Source organism: Festucalex cinctus, chromosome 2 (genome assembly GCF_051991245.1).
Source record: "Festucalex cinctus isolate MCC-2025b chromosome 2, RoL_Fcin_1.0, whole genome shotgun sequence".
Taxonomy (NCBI): domain Eukaryota; kingdom Metazoa; phylum Chordata; class Actinopteri; order Syngnathiformes; family Syngnathidae; genus Festucalex; species Festucalex cinctus.
Window position 1 is genome coordinate 7,535,319 of NC_135412.1, and position 20,882 is coordinate 7,556,200.

Genomic DNA, 20,882 nt, shown 5'->3' on the forward strand with positions numbered 1-20,882 from the left:
GCTCGACATCCAACTCTGCCCTCTCATTGTCCCCGGCGATGCATTAGCTCGTCCCGCTGTAGCCATCCAGCCTCCATCCCGCTACCTCACCACTCCTGAAAGTCTCACCGCTTTAGCCTCTCCCAGCCCCCACCCCTCTTTTCTTGTCCTCCATTCCCCTTTTCTTTTGCTCTATGCGCATAAAATTGCAGAGCTCAGCATTCTTCTCCGCATGCTCTAAGGGGGGAAAAAAAAAGGGGGGGGGGGGATGAGCTGGGCGGGAGGTGCCCCCTTCCAACTAATGAACAGAGCTTATGTTATTGAAGAGCGGCTTGGCCAATCAGGAGGCAGTGCAGGGAAAGACAGCAGGGGAAAAAAAAAAAAAAAAGCAGCAGAGCGAGTGGGCAAGAGGAAGAAAAAAAAACTGCAGTGTGTGAGTGTGTGTAGTTTGTATCCCTCCCCTGAGCAGATCTTTATCAATTTGGGTGCTCCGGTCTCGGGGTGCTACTCTGTGTGTGTAGTTAACAGCAGGGCAGAACAAAGGTGTGTCCATTAGTCTCATTCTGTCAAAGTGGACATAAGAGAAAGTAAGCGGACATTGATTGTTTTTCCTCTTTTTTCTCAAAGTGTTTTGCGGTTTGTGGCGAGGAGCTGTCCGGTGGAAAGCAGCAACATCAAAAAAGGTAAGCGGCGGCTTTCCTTTTTTTTTTTTTTTTTTTTTTTCGTGACACAATGCTCTTACACTTTCAAAACTACTTTATTGTTTCAGTTTGCTGTTGTTTGGATGGGTGGTTTTAGAAAACAACACTTGACATTTTCAGAATAAAGTCGTTAGAGTAAGCCGAGGGAGAGGCAGAGGAAGGCGAGAGGGAGGAAGGAGGGGTGGCGAGGGGGGGTTAGTGTGGGACTCCCTGATGCTTCCAGGCAAGTTTCTGTGCACACGGTTCTCTGGTGCTGCAGTATCGCCCTTTACATCCCGAGCGGAGCTGCCTTATCATTGCCAGCGCGAAGGCACAGGGACTGAAACCACTGATTGTCCTTCGTAAATGAGTAAAAAAAAAGAAAAAAAGAAAAAAGGATAATAGTGGACATAAAGGACAGGTTCTTCACCCTGCATGTTTTGCTGGTGAATAACTGGGACTACTTATTTTTCTATAATTTGTTTTGAGCATACTGTAAGTGCCACAAAACAAACAAACAAACAAACAAACATTTGAATCGTCAACAAAGGAACGTATGATTACTTTTCTGCTTGTTTAGAGTTATTATTGGTTTAGTTATTGCGTCTCCAAGGATTTCTTTGGTAATCTGACCTTCATGGCTTGCCATGAACATGTCATCTTGAAGATTTGACACTGTCCAGCAGTGGGCACTGTGTGATTTCTCAGGCACAATCTCGAGCAGATGTCCTGCAGCACTGGAAGAAAAAAAATAAAAATAGAATTTCATCATTTTTCTTTATTTTATGGATTTAGATTAACACCTTTTCAGAATTTACCATATAAGCAGGATGTGAAGATGTTTTAAATTATTTCAGAATGATTTATCTGCAGGGAGGGGAGCAGACCTAATTTCAGCACCATGGACAGATCACACTGTAAAAAAATATTTGAAGGCAAGACTATCATGAGCATTGAAATCAGAAAAAAAAAACAGTTTAGCCTTTTGCATCACGTTTGCATTTTCTGCTGGTTTGAAACTGCAGTTGGTTTAGCACATCCATCTTTCACGTGGACAAAACATTAAATTATTCATGTGTATTTTTTTTTTTTTTAGATCACACAGAATTTACCAGCATATATGCACTGGTGCACCCATCTTGAAAACACTTGGAGTGTTTTTGTATGCATGAATGTTCCAGAACATGTTGTCACTCATCTTTTACCCATCAAAAAATGTTCTTCTGCAGCAAAAATTTGTTGAACTTCGCTGGCACGATATGGAACCATGCAGCTAAATTTGCTTTATGCTGTGTATTTGAGTGCTAGCAGTTGTGTGCAAACCCTTGACAAAATATGTCAAGCACATAATGACTGCAGCTCTTACTGAATTGACAAACTGTAGGGACGTCAATCTTGACTTAATGTCATGGTTGAAAAGAAGTGGAGACGTGTCTGCCGGATGCAGCTAAGCACATATCGCAATGATCATAAAATTCAGCACACTAATGGGAATTGGCAACGAGACCCCTCACTGATGAATTAGCATGTACGCTTTGTAAAGATAGTATCTGAGTGCCTTTAACATCAGTGTCCTGGGATGTACCGCAATACAAGGCAGCCAAAACATTGTTTCACAGTTTTAGTCAAAACTGAGGAGTAAGAAAATACAAATAATATGCTAAAAAATGCAAACAGTAGGCTTTTTGTTTGTGACAGCAACATGAAGAATTGTGCACATAAAAAAAAAAAAAATGGGAGACTGTTTGAAACATTCTGTCCCAGACAGTATGACAGGGTTAAGTGCATCCTGTAAAATGATGGTGAGGTCAGAATGAAGTCAGCGGGATGCGCTACACTTGGAAACACAAAACCGTCAGGGCAAAAGAGCGAAGTGAGGAAAAAGGAATTTGAATTCTGTAGCATATGAATGGATGTGAACATTGTTTACTAGTTTAGTTTTTCCAGAACATAAATGCACACTTGGAGATGAGGTGCCTTAATAAAGACATTGCAAGGAATATGCTAATCATACACCCATAAAATATACAAATATTGTTATTTGTGTACAAATGGGACAGTAGTCATGGATGCTTCAATGCAGAATGCTAAAGATGCTGCTTGGTCAAGCGTTCAGAAAACGTTCCAAAGCAGCAAACAATCGACTCGAGCGAGGTTAAAGCAGAAAGGCAAGCTATGGGAAGGCGAATGTATGCGAGAGGTATATAGAGAGCGCGAGATGGAGACATGTTGAAAGGCAGAGCAGAGAGTGGGTGTGCATAGCGGAGCTGGGAGCACTGCAGCACATTGCAGTGCCCAGCCCCCGCTGCGTTCTCTGCTCGCCATCCGGTTCCATGCACTGAACAGACCCCTGCAGCAGCAGAGATGCACGGCGTTCTCGGCTTCCTCCTGCAGGAATCGTACCAAGAGCTTTGCTTTGCTTAGCTGCGCTGTAAAAGGGGGCAGCGCTGTTTTTTTTTCTCTTTCCTTCTTTTAATTTTCTTTAAAGAAAAGCCCGTGAGCGCATTGTCATGTAGTAAGCGGGAGTAGCGCACACTCCCCCCCCCCTTGGATTATGTAAGCGATGTAACACTTTCACCCAATACCAGCTGAATGATCCCACTTTCCCCAGCCATGTTTTTCTCATTAGCAACATCTGCCTCACAATTTGCTTTTGTTCCAGAGGTGACATCTTTGCAAACACAGACAGGCAATTTATTGAACGCGCTCCAAAAGCCTTGCAAACAACATTAACCCTTAAATAGCCGTTCTTTCCCACTAAACATTGGACGTACTGTGGACGTGCAGATCATGTCTGTATTACGTCGGTTGGTCGAAGACCAGTGCTGGACAACTAAGCGACGTGCAAATTAAGTCAATTTTTGGACGTCTAATTATGACCCCATTTGGACCATAGATACGTGACTTTTTTTGGATGTCACAGGGATTTAAATATCAATGTTATTGTTATCAATATTATTTAATCAATTTAGTATTATTTTTTGTGTGATAAAACTAATGTATTGCTATTTGAGATTATATATTTAATGCAGGTATTCACATATGAACATGACAAAGCTTTAGGTGCTTCCGGGTGGTGGAGTGGTTACGTCACTTGCCTTCAATGCAGGTGGTGTGGGGTCGCTTCCCCGTCAGGGAGATGATGTTTGTGTCACACACATAAAGGCAATAAATGAGCCTTCAAGAACAGTCTGAAGTTATTTTTAATTTCATGTATTTTAATGATCTAATTTGGACTTGCATTAGCCCTCATTTGGATGTCCTGAAAACGTAAATACTAGGGCTGGGTATTGCCGCCAACCTCACGATATGATACGTATCACGATACAGGGGCCACGATACGATACGTATCGCAATATCCCAAATAAGACACATTTTATTTTTTTTAAACAAAATATAGGAAAATTGGTACACTGAGACACGTGCCATGTTAAGTTTAGAAATAAATAAATGTTGACATTCTTCCTCTGCTTTCATTTTTCTTAGCAAGACGCAGTGTCCAATCACCGGTGAGCTATTTTTGCATTAATTGAAGGCAATTAACTTCAAAGACGCTGCTGGTTTTTATTTTTTAGGTACAATGCAAGCCGCAAAGGCAAACGTGAACTGCCGATTTAAAGTTAACGAGCAATATCGATTCTGACGCCTGCGTATCGATACGTGTATTGTGATGAGGCCCGCAACGATATATTGCCGTATCGATTTTTTGAGCACACCCCTAGTAAATACGGAACGTCCAGAAGACGTAAATACGGAACGTCCAGAAGACGTAAATACGTCATCTGGCGTCACAGTCTGCACCTTCAGCGGACCAAGATTGGACATACAAGAATTACCTTAAAAAGACGTCCTTTCAACGTGTCTTTGCGCAGTGGGTTGTATGCCACTGCTTTGACATTTTCAAGACGAAACCCCGTGTAGCAAATTAGAAATAATGATCCCACATCTTATGCAGAAGTAAGAGAAATACCAATTTACTTTATTTAAAGTCGGGCAGCATTCCTGGATGGCCCAAACAAATGCTACATTCTGAAGTTCAGTAGGATTAATTGTACTTTTTTTTTTTTGTCAGGGCAAGAACGTTTTCTTCCTAATACACACCAGTATACATCCATGCAGGCGCGCAAACACATGCGATGCGAAATGAATCATAATCATGTCAAAGCTCGAGGAAACGGCGGAGAAGCTTGTTTCCGCTTCCATAATCAGCTGCCACGTTCGCATCCAACTGCCTGCCCGGGGGCGGGACGGACGGCCGTGCGCCGCGTGAGAGCTTCCCCTCATTATGTCTCCTCCCTGCTTGGGTTCTAGTTGCTGATGCGAATGGCTCGCGTTGCGTCGTGTGGACTTTCTCTGCTCAAGGTCCAGTCGCGTTTGCTGCCGTTAGAAGTTGCCAAGTCAAGCGCGCATGGCCGGAGAGATGTTGTTAAGCGATATTAAGTACAAGACATCAATCACACTTTGTTTGCTACGGATTTGCACTAAAGCAGGCGCGTGCCTGGAGAAAGGCAAAAATAGATTCAGATAGTTAATCACACCGGAAGGATACGGTTTCATTTCAAATAGGATTATATGTTAAATTTATCAGGCTGAATGAAACGAGAAGGGGCGGAGCATGACGTGCATAGAAGACTATTTTGGGCAGTTTCAGGAATACATTTTTAGTAGGGGTGTGAATTGCCTCGTACCTGACGATTCGATCCGTATCACGATTCATAGGTTACGATTCGATTCGATACCGATTAATCCCGATATGAATTTACAAGTCGATTGCTGCGATTTTTTTTACTCAAATTTAGAAAATACCATTCAGTAAACCTATACATGTACACTGTAAGATTTGTATGAAAATGTATTATTTATTGAATTGAAACTTCAGTTTTATAACTGTGAGCCACTGTATTTAACAAATAGGTTGGAACCTTTTTTCATGTTAGAACAGCATTTAAATAAACTATTAAGGTTTAATGTTCCATTAATATAACATTCTTCCATGCTTAAGGTGTGAAAGTTAGACGTTTTGTTGAATATTTTTTCATCAAAAATGGATGTTAAAAAATCGATTCGGATGCCTGTTGAATCGATTCGAGAATTGTGTGCTGTAGTATCGCGATATATTGCCGAATCGATTTTTTTAACACCCCTAATTTTTAGTATCTTTCATGATTTATATTGTTAAAGTTGCACTAATGAAAGTTCAGATCCACAAGTGCAGCCAATTCAAATATATCAGATGTTGGAATTTAATGTGTTGATGAGAGAGAGAGAGAAATCCATTGAGGATAGTAGTGTCGGAGAGCTGCAGCAGGGATTCGGAGTGGTGCATTGAGCTGCATAATTAATGTTTAGGGGCGGAGCTACAGGCAGTGATAACTTGCCACGGCGAGCAAGCCGCTGCAATACTGCTCGAGCTGAACCAGTTTGTTGTTTCCTGCCCAAGCTGCTGCACACAGAGAAATATTGACGCCAGGCCGGGCCTGCACCAGACGTCCTTTCTATCTCGTGTCTCCGTCCCATCTGCTCCCTCCGCCCTCCAAGCCAGGCGCTCCAGTGAGCCCACTATCATAGCCAAATTCGTCAGCGCTTGCGCAGCTCTGTTAATCATCTGATTTGTACCAAAACACCTTTCCGTATGACACATCTGGTGCAACTCACCCAGCTGAGGTGGCCCATCCGCTAGGAGGCGTGGCTTGTCTCTGCAGCATAGTGTTATATTTAGTCTTTTTTTTTTTCTTGACAGAATCTAGGTTGTTCTGTGCTGTTTACAAGAGTGGCTGGTTTGAAGAGGATGCCGGTTCTCGCGAGGAGCGATGGTCTCTTCAAGCAACTAATGTGCTCAGGTGTGCATGTGCATGCATGTGACAAGGAGGCCCGCAGGGCCTGTGAAGATTACTCTTCAATCTGAATAACTGTATCCAATTGCGGATGTCTGAAATGTTTTCAGGCTTCCATATGTATGAGTGCGTTACCTGTCAGAGCTCAGAAATGGCTTTTCCCCAGCAATATTGCTTAGCAGGCTAGCTTTACATTGTGATGCATCGCTTTCACCTCCGTCGCCTCACCTCATCATCAAGGCTTGACCTCGTCTTTCTCTCGACTGGTGCAGAAAGCCGCGGTCTGCAGTACTTCAGTGCTTCACGACATCCAGTCAGGGAAGCCTTGCATAAACGGAAAGGGGGTGTTTAGACATGAGAATTTTCTGTTTGCTACCCAGATTTTATGTAAAAAAAAAAAAAAAAAAACACGTTTATTGCAGATTTGTCCTTGTCCTGAGGAACCACTCGCAAGCATTGGAACTGCGCCCTGTTATGTCTGAAAGCCTCTTTATACACAACAACAAAAAAAGGCTGTAATGGCACTTAGCCTACAAAATGGTCACTGTCACGCATATGCAGAGAATGACACAGTGGACCAAACAAGTGTGCTTCCCAAAGCGTTACACAACATTAAACTCTCAATTAAAATTTGAAAAAACTTAAATCTGTCCGCTTTGGTTTGTCATTTTATTTATGAATGATCACTTCAACTTTAAGTTATCGTAAGGGATTTGCAGATTGTCACGTAAGAGCATGGTTGGTTATATAAACTTAATCGATCCATATTGCTTGTTTAAGGTCGCGAGTGAGCCAGAGTCAGCTGACTTTTGGTGGAAGGCAGGATACACCTTAAGCCTGGTTCACACGGCAAGATTTTAAAATTGTCGGCCGATTTCCAATCTTTGACAGACTCCACACGTGAAGAGAAAAAATCACGGGAGTTCCAGTTTTGAACGTACCGTGCGTGGTGTGCGGCCACACTGCACAATCAACACACTCCACACGAGCCGAGTTCATTCAAGAATGTGACGGGAAGTCTCGCAAAACCCTCTCGAGATTAAACGTGGCTTCCGAGTCGTCAACATGAGTCGATCCTGGTTTTCAGCCCAAAAAGCGGCATAAAAAGAAAAGGTGTTGTTTAACACATTCATTGCCAGACGAGCAAAAAAATGCATCATTTGACGTCTTTTTCCGTCAATGGCAGTGAATGAGTTAAAGGAGCGTAAATGGGCACTGGCGAGACATCGTTTGCCCTCGGCTCGGTGCTGGCGACGCGGGTTGGCGTCCCACCCGCAGACCACGTTTATTTGTGGAGAATGTGTGTGCGTGTATAAAAAAAAAAAAAAAAAAAATACAAATAATTTAAAAAATAAAAAGAGTGTAATAGCTCGAGCACGGACTTTCTGTTGCCTCATGACTGTTTTGATTTTGGATTCCCCACCGGCTTCCTCGCTGGCTCGCTTTCTGATTGGCTGCACGTCACTGTCAATCTTCTGCGCGGAGCGAAATCGGGCCAAAAAAATCCAACATGTTGGATATGCCCGATTTCTAGTCGGGGGTCCTTCCGAGCGCCGACATCGGCAGGATTATCTGTGAAGATTATCGCTTGCGTCTCGGCGCGTCCTTACGATTGTCGGGAGGGGAAATTCGGGGCTAAAATCGGGCCAATTCTCCTGCCGTGTGAACCAGGCTTTTGTTGCCAGCAATCCCAGAGTTGTTGTAACACTATAAAATGTACTTTCATTCATCATAATGCCAAAAGTTTTGAAAGAGCAAACACAAACTCAGCAGAGTTGTTGCCTGATAACTGAACGTTCATATTGCTTACTGCAGATAATCGGCATACTTGATGACAGTGTTGCAGTGAGTGGCCCAAGAGTTGGGAACGTTATATGACATCTGAATTTATAAGCACGGTTTCGGAGTCAGTCGTGATAGGAAAGTTAACTTATTACCCACCCAGTGTCTTTGGTAAAGCCCGTATCTCACTGAGCAGCACAGGATTGCGAGTCTGTGTGCACGTAGCGAGTGTTACTTTTTTGTCAGTCTTCAAAGCACAAGCAATGAATAAAAATAACACAGATAGCTGTGGTGCGCTGCTAGCAATAATGTTACACGGCTCTTAGCAGCGCTATACTTCCACGGCTCAAAAACGAGAAAGAGAATTGCGTGTGCTTTATGAAGATCCGACGGGACACACGCGAACCAAAATGTCGAATCTCCCACAAAGCGGCTTTTAAAACCAGTTATTGGTCTTAAAAACTGCTTTACGGGATCCGGGTGGCGGAGTGGTGCCGTCAGTGCAGGCGGCGTGGGTTCACTTCCCCACCCGGGAGACCATGTTTGTGTGTTTGGGGGAGTGAGTGAATAGAAAGAAGAAGAAAAAAAAAGACGCTTTACCCAGTGACTGACAGAGAAGCAACGGGCCGGCATGAATCTTGATGACGTATGTAAACGAACATGCACGTACATGGCTAAGAATTTTCACGCCCGGCAAACTTATCAAGCTCATTTTATATTATTGTGCAACTAATTGATTTATTGCTTATGGCGATAGCCCTAGATGTAAGTAGTGTTGTTCCGATACCGATACTGGTATCGGCAGAGGTGCCGATACTGCATAAAAACAGTGGTATCGGTATTGGTGAGTACTCACAAATAACATGCCGATACCATTAATTCTAAGATCTCCTATTGGCCCTTGAATGCTCTGAATCAATGGCAGGACAGCTTTTTCATGTTGAGGAAAAAAAAACCTTAAGTATCGGTATGGTATCGGTATCGGCCGATACTGCAAAGCTGGGTATCGGTATCGGGGGCTAAAAACGGTATCGGAACAACACTAGATGTAAGTTAAGATAAATTATGCTTCAAATGTATTGGGTTTGAGAACTGCAGAGTGATTTTCACTTCATTCACTTGATGATAATTCATGGCTGTATTGCACGGATCTGTCGAGTATTTATGGACGCTCCCTTGGACTTGGATTAGGTGGCACCACCCAAACCAAATTCCGTGCTTGCTAAACATCTCATGGAAAACATTCTTCTTGAGCACGTCACACACGGACGCTTGAACACAAGCATTGTGCTGCAGTGTACGCTTGAGTTCCACACACAGAAGGTATTTAGTAATGTTGTTTGCTGGGAACGCACGGGCATCTGTGAGCTACAGTATGTCGCTTTGATTTGATCTTAAATCAAATGTCTGCATGGTCTCCTGTTTTTCATTAGTGAGCCTCGGTGAATGTTGGTATCAGCCAGTGATTAAAAAAAAAAAAAAAAAGTCGAGAGAGATACTGAGCAGGTACTCAGCATAAATGCGGCTTCTTTTCTATTTGAATATTTAGAGGCCACAGTGCAGGCGAAGGACACATTATACATAAAGAAAATATATTTCAGTGCTCATACAGTAATGCACCTACATCTTTTATGGAAGGGCTGAGAGATATGAAAGAAAGAGAAAAACTGAAAGTAAAGTACAGCACATGACTTGATTAAATTGATGTGATGTGAATTTCACTTGTGTAACATTAATTCAGCAGTTCTTTTGACTTCATATAGATCAAATATCTTCTGCTTCTTTTCTTCATAAACCCTCTTTTTCATCTCTTGAACATATTTATCTTCGTGAAATTCATTTTTGCACTTATATTAAAACATGGTAAAAAGTTAATGAAGGATGAACCCTCAGGTTTCTTATTGATGTCCGAGTATGTGAACGAATTGTACAGTTGTACTGTATTTTCTTATACTAACAGGGAACTATGAATTTGACTTGATCACCTACAATTTATATGAAACAAGAATCAAATCCAGAGAGGGCTGTTCAGACCACCAACAAAAGCACAAAATTCAAGTACACACTTGAGAATCATTTCCACTTTCATTAAACGAGACACTTTGTCCCCCATTTCAAACAATTCTCATGTGTCTTGGTCCTTGAGTTGACTGTGTCTTGATGTTCTATTCAACAAACACGACATTCTGATTAATATTGTGGCTGTGGAATATGTGGAAAATCCACGTGTTTTTATCCATCTCAGGCGGTGGCCATTTTGCCACTTGCGATTGACTGAAAATGACATCACAGGGCCTAAAGATGATGTCATTTTCAGTCGACAACAAGTGGCAAAATGGCCGCCCCCTGAGATGAATAAAAATAGCTGGATTTTTCTGCTTAATTCATATTCCACAAGCACAGTATTTATAACAATGCTCTGTTTAGACTTGTGGGGGCGCGTACTATTACAATACCATTTTCCAGAGGTGGGCACTTCCATCTCTCTGTCATTGACGGACGGCCACATTTTCGGCAAATGGGAAGCCTTGAAAAGAAAAAAAAAAACGGACCAAGATTGACGGACGAAAACCTGCTTCAGTTGAGGCTCAAATGTGGGCATCCATCAAAGGCGACGGAGAGATGGAAGTGCCCACTTGTGCACTATTAATGGAGTTAAGGAGTGGGTCATAGTTGACCCCGGAGATAAAAAAGTATGAATTGCAAACGGCACGCAGGTCCACTCATCGATTCTATTTCCACTCATGGAGTAGGCATTTGTCACTTGTCAAACTAGTGTGCAGATGGGTCCATGCATGCAGCAGACACATCAGGAATGACATCTACTACCACCTCCACGGCAACTTCACTGGACAATCAGAAGCTTGAATCTCACTGCTGCCTTGCTCACATTTTTTTTTGGCTTTAACATTACAGTATGTGCTTCAGACAGCATACTACTACTTTTGTGACAGATCCACTTGTTCAGAAGTCACAGTGGGGCAAACTTTTCAACGGCTTGCTCACAGACAAGTCTTCTGGAAATGGGCAGATAAGCGTGACAATTTTTTTTCTTCAGTTGGAACTGGGGCCTTTAGATAAAGTGGAGACAACTACGAGTGAATCCAAATATGTTGGCGCAAAAATTTGGAAACATCTACTACGTAGAAGAAATGAACTTTTCACTTTTAATGCTAGCAGGTATGTGCTCCCATTTAACATGAATCTGAATGGGATTGGTTAATTATGAACATCGCCACGTCACAGTTACATGAGGGTGTGCACATTTGTGCTACCACTTAGTAGTAAGTTTGTTTGTCTTCCACCCATATTTACAATTCTATCACATCAATTTTGTTGTTGCTGTTGATCAAAGAGGCGCTGCAAGTCGGCCGCCTGTTACAGCAGCTCTGTTAACTTTTATTCATAACTCCCCCATCTCCAACTCCACCATTTGGTGTTCTTATTGTGTCATTCTAAACTGCATGGTTGCACTTTTACAGCCTTCTTGCCGTGATATTTATTGGCAGAGAATACTAGTACTTCCTTACAATGCTCACCTACAAAGTGTGAGGTCTGCTTCAAACTTGGAGCTGGCCCTTGACGTGTTTCTCGGAGGAGATATGGAGAGGTCAAAAGTGAGAGATGATTGAAAAGAAAAGGGTAAAAACCATTCCTTACATCGATCATGATGAGGATCGTGAGCTGGCTTGCCAACAAAATGGACCAACTAAGGGCTGTACACAGCCAGTGGGCTAAAAGGGAGTGTAGCCTGTTTGTGTTCAGCGGACACATGGCTGCTTCCCCAGTCATGGCAATGATGGCATGGATTTATCCTTCTCTTTGTTGTGGCCTGGTGTTTCCTGGATCCCATTGATGCCTGCCTGCAACATGTCACCAGCTCATCTGAGGGACTTCGATCTGGCGTGAACCTCCTGCTTTATAGGAGGTTGCCTCACCTTTACGTTGAATTGTTTTATGTGCGATTTTATTGATTTATTGCACTATGAGTCCACTTTAGGTGCGTTTCCCCCCCACCCCCCGCCATTCATTGGCACTTGGACCCATATTGAACTCATGCCTTGATGCTGGCTGACTTGGACTGAAGGGAGAGGTACGCTCAAGTTTTATGTGACATACTGACATCTTACTTGACGTGATGCAGTGACGGTTGTGCATGTTTTTCCTCAAAATTTTGCTTGAATTGCAAATTTGAAGAATGGCAGGTGTAAATTTTGGTGGCCCACTGTTATATGAAGAGTTGATACTGCATTCTTTGGGGGTGGCATGGTTCAGTGGTATGGTGGTTGTCTCCCAACCCAGAGGTTGTGGGTTTGATCCCAGGCCATTGTGACCATGTCGAAGTGTCCTTGAGCAAGATTATGAACCCCCAATTGCTCCTGATGCTGCGTCATCAGTAAGTGAATGGGTAGTCAAAAATGTAAAGTGCTTTGAGGGCCTTGAAGGTGGAAAAGCCCTATATAAATGAAGTGCCATTTGCATGGTATTATTTCTAAACAGGCTTGGGAAAATAGGGAAATCTGATGGCACCAATCAAACCCCTCTGTTGCACTAATGTTAGCAATGATGTGAGGCTAATTGTAATTGGTTAGCAACATGGGCCTGCATTGCCTCTATTGATTATTTCAAAGACTACAGGCTTGCATCTGATTCTTTTGTATTGTTGGCTGTCACTTGTTGACTTTCATATTTTGGTCGACTCTCAGTTTGATTTTTCAGCCCACACCAGGCACACAGCCGTGCCACGCATGTGATTGTTATGAGGATCCGGTGAATTGAGGGCATATCAGGCACACAGTCAGCTGCTATTGGAGTACATGCTGGTTTGCGCCTACTTTGGTCACATGCCATTGAATTTGAAAGTCACAAAATCATCCATCACAATTCATGTAAAAGGTTTGACAAATCATATTGTGTGTGCTAAATTCACCTATTTGCATAAAGTTCTTCCAGAACTAACAAAAATGCTGTGCGCATATTCGCACATTTGTCAAACTCAATCTTGGGTGCACCCAATCAGCTTCCACATCTTTTTGCACAAGTTGGTGGCCATTTTTGCACGCACAAACCTTAATGTTGCTGAATGCAGGAACTTGAATTTAGAATTGCTACTGCCACCTGTGGCTAAAAAATGAAACTACACGTGCCCCGATTCACGTACATGTGCGCATGACGTCAGACAAAGGGCATGAAATTCGAACCCGAGTCCAGCCTGAAAACTATTGACTAAGGGCTTGCAAGAGTACCTATTGCGAACAGCTAATATGTTAATCTACTAATTATAATATGTTTCATGCATAAATGGTCAAATAAAAAGGCTATTGGAAATATGTTTTTGGGTAAATTGTTTCAGAGAGCAACTTGAAGTGAATCAGGCGCTCATTTGTTAGTAGAACTGACAGGCCTTTGTAGCGGGGTGCAGGATGCAGTTTGGCGCTACACATTTAATTTTTATGGATTTTTATTTTGAGTTTCTGGAAAACACAAAATATAATACAGTCAATGTACAGCGTTCACACGGCTCTCTCTCCACATTGCGTGTGGCTCTTCTTCGCTTTAGAATGCAATTCTAATACACCATCGTCATTAACAAGTATCAAAAACAAAATAATAATAATGCAGTAGCATCGTTCAAGAGCAACACCGTACCTCGTGCTCTCTCGCCATTACACGGTAACGTTGCCATCCATTTTAACTACTCAAGTCACGTTCGAGACAATTAACATCATTCTAAACAATATTAACTTCAATATAAGACACAAAACGATCAATAAACATAAGCATCCATCAATATATGGTGTTCTAACAACCTTCTCTTACCTGGAAAACACAAAATATAATACAGTCAATGTACAGCGTTCACACGGCTCTCTCTCCACATTGCGCGTGGCTCTTCTTCGCTTTAGAATGCGAAGCTCTCCCCCTATGCCATGTACAAAAACTAGCGAACGCTGCCCTCCGCTGGTTGGCGTTAGTAACTTCCTAGAATACCACATTCTCCTCGTTTTCCTCAACTCCTACCAAATTAATAACAAAAGATGACCACCCTCTAAACACGGGCTGCACTATAAATTAACACAAAATACCTGTGGGGACAATACATTTCTAAATAACAATACTTTTGAATATAATTGTATACCACACCTTCTTATCAAGTTCTCATCCTCAACATCTGTTGTCATCTCAACAAATGTGCGGAAGTTTAAAACTGCAAGAGATAGTCCCAAAACGTTCATCACGTTCTTCAACTGTTTGTGAATGAGGCCGATTGAGCGGGGAACCGACGAAGTAAGCATTAATAGCACAAATTGGCAATAGCACAAATGTGCACTTTCAGCGGAGTCGCTGAAGGGTTTTCAATCATAACATCGACGCATTAAGTCACTGTACTGCAGACTTGAGTCCCTCTTTGCATCACTGATTTGATATCAGATGACATGGTGAACAAGTGGTTTGCAGATGCTCCTCACAGATCTGAATCTATGTATTTTTGTTTTTAAAGCAATACAGGGTTCATATAACCTTCTGTTTAATCACACAAATGATGTTTCTTAGGATGTTTCACTTCACTTAGTATATTAGCAGAATTTTGCAAGGCTTGTTGTCCAATTGTCGTCAGCGCACACTTAGACAAAAAGGAAAATAAACGCAGCAGACAATTAGCCTGCTTAATGCTCACGAACCGAAAGAGACAAGACGACCTAACTGACAAACAAGAAGGTAACAACCACTTCTTATTTGTTGACATCTCAGCACTTTCAATAATGCTCCCGTGCAGCTGCAAACATCCCAGAGAGCTAATAATGAAGGGCAAGCTATTAGGTCTTTGTCAGACACGGATCATTAGTCAGGTTAGATCAAATCTTCTCGAAGGCACCATGGAGATCTGAGCTAACTGATGTTCTATTATACGAGCGAAACACTGTGAAAGCTGAATCCATGGCTCTGTTAACGATCAGTAGGATGTCAGCCAGCCCTCAGCCCAAGAAAGAAGGTGCTGCATTATTAAATACGGGACATTTTGTCCCAAGTGAAGGCTCAGCTTTGAACATCAATGAATACAATGGACCAAAAGACGAAAGAGCATTTGCACATCCCATCTTGGGCATGCTTAGTCATTCCATAATTTATTGGAATGATTAAAACACAACAAAACCACAACACCAAATTGAATATTTCATTTCCTTTGGTGAATGATACAGTCACGCTGGTGCCATTCCCCTCTGGTAAAATGACTAGAACGGGTTATATAAATGTCTGGAGCCAAAGTCCGACATTAAGCCTTTTTGAGTGGTAGCTCTGGGGCCTATTCACGAAAGGTTTGCGTCGCCTTTGCACTGCGCTAACAGGCAAAAATGGAGCAATCTGGGAGCGCCGAATTCACTAAACACGCGCAGATGGGGAAATCTGTCAATAAGTGCTCCCCCAAACAGATTGCGTCACGGTGCGCCGGTGTTATTTGCGTGTATGTAAATGAGGTAATTTGCATACATTTGACGCAAAATATGCCCACCCCAATGCAAATGAGACTCATTGATATACAGCGTCTAATTCACTAACGCCAGCGCAAATAGCCACACCGCGTTTGCGTGACGCAAATAACGTTTTTGGAAAGCATTAGTGTTGTGTCGATCACGACCGATTCAAATCTTTTCAGTGAGTGAACGGGTCACTTCTTGAAGCGATTCGTTCTTCTCTCAGTTCATTTGAGAGCAGCCACGCTCATGCCGTCAGTCTTCGCGAACGACCAATCAGAAGCTAGCGTCAGACGTGGGCGGGATTTTGCTACACATGCAGCCTCACTATTGACAACTTCCCGCCGTGTCTTGTGCGATCGTGCGTGATAATGTGGCATTAAAAACAATGACAAACACATGGAAAGTCAATGCTTAACAGAGCAACTGAAAGAGAGATGGACTTAGAGTGAACCTTTTTTTACTGACTTTTTTTTGGCTTTTACCATGGGTAAGTATCCTATTAAGAAATAAATACTCTTAATACATTTACTGATTCTATAGGGTTGCTAGAATTTTTTTCCAGTACTATGTTTTTTGCCTGAGCTAGAGTATACACATTTAGGTATAAAGTATAATGTTAAAATGTTCCTATAGTTAACAGTACAAGGCCTGGCTCCGCGCATTATCACGTTTTGCTGACATGATTGCGGAATAGGATCTGGTGAGTGTTTTATTCTGAAAAATAACCACTATTTTTTTTTTATTTTGAAACTCCGTTGGTTTTCCTTTCCCGGTCGATGTGTTCTGTGCTACTTTTGCTATTTGACGGATGACGACGGATGCGTCGCCCAGCAAAAATAGAAAATAGGTCTATTCGTCCGACGGAATTGGTCCGCAGTCGATCCGCAGCGCATACGTAGCCAGTGTAATTTGAACAAGCTGATAGAATGGAAATAAATCTGTTCCGTCGGATCCGGCGCGGATCCGCAACGTACATGCAGTGTTTGGTCAGTCTGCTTTCATGGAGGCCTACAGAAATCTGAGAATATTTACTGTTGAGAGGTTGAAATCCCAAGGATTTGGACATTTTTAAATTAAATACGGTCCCTGGATAACACTTAATTTTTTTTACATGTTTGGTAATATTATTGTGAAGGCAGAGCTCTCCAAACATTGTAGCATCAGTTAGAAATTTTCAGTAGCGCAGCCGGGACAGCGTCTGTGGATTGGCGGTGGCCCGACACAGTGGCGTAATGTCGAACCTTGCAAGCCAATGCGCATTTTCCTCACCAGCATTTCATCCGCACTTGAGCTCTGATTCACACGGAGACTCAACCCAGGCTTAAAGATCAATGTTCCAATGTTCTGCCAAGCAGCAGATGGTGCTCGATCCAGTGATTTACTGCTGCATTGCCAGGGGTGTACTTCTCTTTGGCAGCCCTTCTCCTCCTGAGTAACGGAGAATCCTTGAGTTGACTGTGGAGAATTTCACATCATGCCCCCCTTGTTCAAAAAGACTCATGTTTTGTCAAGGCTGTTAATTGTTAAGGCATTATCTTTCATCTGCTGTGGTTTCATAAAGAAACGAGGGATGATGAAAGCTTACGGTGGCCGACAAACATTGTGTTGTTTAGCGGTGTTCAAAATGATGAGAAAATAGTCTTAAACTTGTTTCTTGGTTTACTGCTGCTCCTGCTGCCAAACTTAAACCTAAGCAATCAACGACACCATTGGGTAGTAGAGTTGTTTTTGTCACTGTGGTCGCAAGGCAACATTTTGCAACCGAATGGCTCCTACAGCGCACATTTGACCAGAAATGGAGGTGATGTGAGAGTAGCACGCTCTTAATCGTTGTTTGCTACACAAAAAACAATTCATGTTGGGTTCTGTGCAAAAAAATCTTACATTTCATTACTAATGGCTCCTGTGTGGATGAATTGTTGGAACATTTGATTTGATTTGGTCTTTCCTAAAATAATTACTATATATGAACATTTGTTAGTTGTGTGTCATTATTAAGCTCTGGGAATGTATCCAAGTACTTTTCTAATTGTCAATTTAAGTAGCCATTAGCTAACAATAGAATACTCAGTTGGGATGGAAACCACGGACACCAATGAATGATAATGGTAATTATTATAATGAAAGTGTCTTTTAAAGGACACAGTTTTATTTTAAATGTGTTTGATGATGTGTGTTTTTTTTTAATTGAAGCTACAAAAAAAAAAAAAAAAAGCTCAAGAAGAGACACTTGATAACCTCAGTGAATGTTCATGAACTGTATTGTACAAGTGGCATTCATTAGGATGGTTTGTGTGAAACATTTTTTCAACTAATTACAAAATGCAGAATGAACTTTTAGAATATTACGATTTAGGGTGGAACTACTTTATTTTATCAGCAGTTTTGAAAGAGTTTGTTTTAAGATGAACATATCTACATCTGTCTAGCGAGCTACTACTACATATTACACTGCCTACACCAGTGGTGTCCAAATTACGGCCTGGGGGCCATTTGCGGCCCGCCGTCCATTTTTTAGTGGCCCGCGACATATGGTAAAAATGGTATTTGACTTAGTTCAAATAAAATAAAAACAAAAATGTTTGGAGATGCTCAAAGTAAGAAGGGAGGGTGTTGAAAAACACAGGTGCTATTAAATGTTATTTTAGTAAAGTAAAACTAACGAAAAAACTAAAATTCAAAAAACAACCTCGTTAACGAAATAAAATAAAAACGAGGATGCTTTTAAAAAAAAGAAAACTAACTGCAACTACATTTTACATTTACAAAACTAACTAAAATGAAACTAACTAATTATAGCAAAAATGTCCTTCGTTTTAGTCTTTGCCAATTAATATAATCCATGAGCCTTTGGGGATGATTTTAAATGTGATTTTTATTAGATTTATTTTGATATAAACCGGAATAATGACGTCACGCCCATGGTGTTTTTTTAAATATTGCGCACAAGTAATACACATAAAAAAAAAAAAGTAAAACTAATATTGAAATTAACTAACCTAAAACTAAGCATTTATTAAAGAACTAAAACTAATACAAAAACTAACATTACCACTCTGAAAATTAATAAAAAAACAAAATAAAAACTAAAATGAAAAATTCCAAAACTAACCCTACTGCCATAAAACAAGTAAATTGGTTTATATTCTGTAGCATTTTTGTAAATATGCAAAAGCACAAATAAATTATTTGTACAATTTTTAGAACTAAACACAATTTCTCTTCATAACATTATGTGGCCCTTCTGATTTTCTGTATGTGGCCCTCAAATCAAAAAGTTTGGACACCCCTGGCCTACACCTTTTCACAAGGAGAAGAGATCATTTCTTTCTGAGGCCAAATCACGATAATCAAATCTCACTTTTCAGCCCGGGACTAAACAAGATTTAGTTTTTGTCATTAATAAAAGACAGCAGTATTTTTCTGTGTTGTATTTTGTGCAGAAACACTGTTGTGTTTCCAAAAGCGCATCGATTGCTCTTGTCTTCTCTGCGCTGCGCTTCATTGATCCGTGATGGCGCGCTCAGATTCCGAGGCTACGGGAGGGCAGGTGATAACACACTCGGGCGCGGGACTGTGGGTGTAGGAGCATCCTTTAAGCACAGTCTCCCATTTATCACAGAAATATTGCCTCAATTCCTTCCGCGCTGAATTAATAACGGCAGCGCTGGACGTGTCGCACACACGGAATATCTGCCATATTTTAAAGGTACCGGAAACACTTTTAGCTGAAATAGTGAATCACTGGATATCAACAGCAGTGTGCTTGAGTGAGAATTCAAATCAGGGAGGGAAGCGTGCATTATAATGCGTTACGTTACCTTTCTGTCCTCTTCCCTGTGCTAGTATGCTTCAGAGGCCGTTGCCTAATTTAGGGCTTAATGAGTGCTTAATTGAAAACACATCCCCGTCTACAGTACAGACGATATCAGTTAAATATTGCAACGGTGTAGGTCAGATCACTTCGCGACAGATAAGAATTCTCTTCATTCACAAGACAGCGCCATTTTCGGTTTCAAAAGCAACCGCTCATTTACGTCGGAGAATAACTACCGTGCAGTTGTCATCTACAAAGCACGGGAGCATCATGGTGGGAATGAAACAACCTATTAAAGCCACAAGTATTATAGTAGTAATTAAATCCAGCATGTTGCGGCTCATGCAGTGTGAGAGACAGAAAGCCATTAATGCACTGAGACCGACATCATTATGCAGCAACAAGAGTCAGTTTGAATGTGGCGCAAGTGTAGCTCATCATGAGAGGTGATTCTGTCACCCTCGGTTCGCGTTGGAGCGGCGTGCTTTTCCAACTTTGGGCCTTGTGATGGATTTCGCTGACAACGTGAAGGTTGAAGCATCCCCACGAGGGGACACACTTGCGGCTTGTCTGCCGTTTGTCCGACAATACCTTTGACCCCGTTACACAGAGTCTAAAGAACGTCCCAGTTGCTCTTCTGACTAGTGTAGTACTTCAATGGTTGGATGGAGCACTGTTATTATTAACTCATTTACTCCCAAAAACGTATAAATACGTTCTATTTTAACTATTACCATGCTCCCAAAGGTGTATTTATATGTTTTAGCTTTGATGCAACCTCTGAACTGAAGAGAATGCTTGAGCAATGGTAGTTATTACAAAAACGGCCAGCCGATGGCAGCAGAGTATAAGAGACCAAAAAGCTCTTTTCCCTACAGTTTTAAACAGATTTGTGAATAATGATGAAACTTAGCCATATTCTAATACTAATTGATGCAAAATGGAAACAGATAGAAATACTTTTTTTTTCTTGATGAAAGAAGAGACTCTAATCTTTCTTTTGGTAGGGTCCATGTTTTTATAGCAATAGGACACAATATTCTATGAGCCTTGCAAAATCAGTCCAAATCCAGTAAAACAGCGAAAATGTCCTGGGAGTGAATGAGTTAAGATTTGCATGTTTGTAACCACGCAGGAGGTGTTTGGTTGGTGCTGGATTTCACTTTGATGGACTGGATGTACTGGTTTCTGTGGATCTCACTCTGCCTCATCTATCCTTCCCTCCTTCCTCTCTTTACTTTTTCCTCTGGTATCTTGAGATCACCTTAATTTGTTGGAATTTAGATGTTTCTGGGGTTGGCGTAAGACTTTG

At 41.6% G+C, this 20,882-nt stretch overlaps 1 protein-coding gene and 1 long non-coding RNA gene across 5 annotated transcripts in view; one reads left to right on the forward strand and one right to left on the reverse strand.

Moving 5' to 3' along the window:
• Positions 1 to 359: 359 nt before the first annotated feature.
• LOC144013552 (synaptotagmin-2-like) overlaps positions 360 to 20,882 on the forward strand; it is an 82,054-nt gene continuing 61,531 nt past the window's right edge. For 3 of the 4 annotated variants that reach the window (XM_077512566.1, XM_077512571.1, XM_077512568.1), the window contains exons 1-2: positions 360 to 522; positions 607 to 662. The gene's annotated coding sequence lies outside the window, so the exon portion shown is untranslated. Of the gene's footprint in view, positions 523 to 606; positions 663 to 6,399; positions 6,500 to 20,882 lie in introns of all 4 variants that reach the window. The other variant, XM_077512567.1, reaches the window with a different exon arrangement.
• On the reverse strand, positions 764 to 14,162 carry LOC144013553 (uncharacterized). The gene is made up of 3 exons (XR_013282278.1): positions 14,096 to 14,162; positions 6,722 to 6,817; positions 764 to 1,396 (listed from the first exon to the last, which is right to left on the reverse strand). It is a non-coding gene; the product is annotated as an uncharacterized LOC144013553 (long non-coding RNA).